Source organism: Schistocerca americana, unplaced genomic scaffold, assembly GCF_021461395.2.
Source record: "Schistocerca americana isolate TAMUIC-IGC-003095 unplaced genomic scaffold, iqSchAmer2.1 HiC_scaffold_404, whole genome shotgun sequence".
In the NCBI taxonomy this organism is placed as follows: Eukaryota; Metazoa; Arthropoda; class Insecta; order Orthoptera; family Acrididae; genus Schistocerca; species Schistocerca americana.
In genome coordinates, this window is record NW_025726131.1 from 65,001 (window position 1) to 67,500 (window position 2,500).

The window sequence follows — 2,500 nt, forward strand, 5'->3', positions numbered from 1 at the left end:
GTAACCTAACCTATGTTGCGCCGTAACCTAACCTATGTTGCGCCATAACCTAACCTATGTTGCGCCTTAACCTAACCTATGTGTCGCCTTAACCTAACCTATGTTGCGCCTTAACCTAACCTATGTTGCGCCGTAACCTAACCTATGTTGCGCCTTAACCTAACCTATGTTGCGCCTTAACCTAACCTATGTTGCGCCTTAACCTAACCTATGTTGCGCCTTAACCTAACCTATGTTGCGCCTTAACCTAACCTATGTTGCGCCTTAACCTAACCTATGTTGCGCCTTAACCTAACCTATGTTGCGCCTTAACCTAACCTATGTTGCGCCTTAACCTAACCTATGTTGCGCCGTAACCTAACCTATGTTGCGCCTTAACCTAACCTATGTTGCGCCTTAACCTAACCTATGTTGCGCCGTAACCTAACCTATGTTGCGCCTTAACCTAACCTATGTTGCGCCTTAACCTAACCTATGTTGCGCCTTAACCTAACCTATGCTGCGCCTTAACCTAACCTATGTTGCGCCTTAACCTAACCTATGTTGCGCCTTAACCCAACACACGTTGGGCCTTAACCCAACACACGTTGGGCCTTAACCCAACACACGTTGGGCCTTAACCCAACACACGTTGGGCCTTAACCCAACACACGTTGGGCCTTAACCCAACACACGTTGGGCCTTAACCCAACACACGTTGGGCCTTAACCCAACACACGTTGGGCCTTAACCCAACACACGTTGGGCCTTAACCCAACACACGTTGGGCCTTAACCCAACACACGTTGGGCCTTAACCCAACACACGTTGGGCCTTAACCCAACACACGTTGGGCCTTAACCCAACACACGTTGGGCCTTAACCCAACACACGTTGGGCCTTAACCCAACACACGTTGGGCCTTAACCCAACACACGTTGGGCCTTAACCCAACACACGTTGGGCCTTAACCCAACACACGTTGGGCCTTAACCTGCTCTGTAATTGTCATACGACGCGTTAAATTAGTGTAGTGTTGCCTAACTGCAACCCCCGCAATATAGTTTGCTACTCGCACTGCCCGGTCCCCAGAGTATCGCTTCATGTTAAACACCTTGCAGCTATACACTGTAATGCGGATGGCGGCAGGACGTACATGCTCAATGCCCTTCGCAGTTGTTCATTGGCATTCGCATGGCGAAGCACAGCCTACGTTGTGGTACGGCTTGTGGCAACTGTCCGCTGATGTTGTACGTCCAAATCACACACTGTACCGCACATTGGTCCTCATGTACTGAATGATACATCGTGGTACATGTGTGACCGTACCACGACTGCGCCAACAACGGCGAACCATACGGTCCAAATATTGTGCACTCAGCTACGTGTCGTCTCCCTATAAGAGCTGGATTGCAGTATGGTATGCCGTGGATGGCGATCAGCATGAGCCGTCTGTTGATGTAGTGGCGCGTGTTGTCAGACGTAGTCGTCTCTTCTCACACACCGTGATAGCATGGTGCACTGCGTTCCACATCTGCGACATGCGACAGAGGCCGGTTGACAGTCGTTCGCGCAATGGACATCGCATACGTACGGGGGCCACCTTCCACGTGTTCGCGAAGCGTGCACATGTTGTTGCGTGTATGTGGGCAGACATAGTGTGTCGTGACACCTGACACAGGCATGCAACAATCGTTGAATTTGCAAATGGCGATGGACGTCTACGTTTGCTGGTGACGTTACGCAAGTGAAGAACTGGTAAACCGTTGTGGTGCGGTTGTTCTCGCTAGAGGTGAATCAGTGATGGCGACGATCGGTTGAGCTACCAACCGGTTGTTTCAGCGATACCCACCATGCCCACGAACGTGAATGGCATGTGGGTGTGAAGCGATACGCGGCGGTGGCTGGGTGGGACCGTCCCCGGCCGGTGAGGGGGGGCCTTCCGGCGTGCTGGCCGCGCGGTGCGTGGGCGCACGCGCTACAGCCGGCTGGTGGGGGCGGCCAGTGGCAGGCGCGCCGGCCGACGGAGGCGGCAGGCGGCGCAGCTGCGCGCCGGCGCACCCTGCACGCGGCGCCGTGCGGCCAAAGTAGGTCCTCGCGGGCCCGGTGCGAAGCGCGGTGGACATCTGCAGTGTGCTGGTCCGATTGAGGACTGTGTGCGCTGAGGATGCGCCGCCGCCCGGCGCTCGGCGCCGCGACGCCGTCTGCTGCTCGGTCGCCTCTGCGGTTCTCGCAGGTGGATTGTATCGCAGCTGTGCGGACGTGTTGGCGCGTGCGCTGTGCTGGGAGAGTTCGCTTCGGCACCCAAGTGGGGCTTTTGTCCTTCTGTGGCGCTGGCGTTGGAGCTGCCGGCCACCGTAGGTGGCGCGTGTTGTCTCCCGCCGGCAATGCCACGACAGCACGCTCCCGGGCCTCTGTCGGCAGCGGCAAGCTCAGTTGGGAGCACGGGTGGTCGCACCTAAAGCGTCTACTCGCCAAACTCCGGGCGATTGCGCCTCTCTCGAACCCGACCAAGTACTTA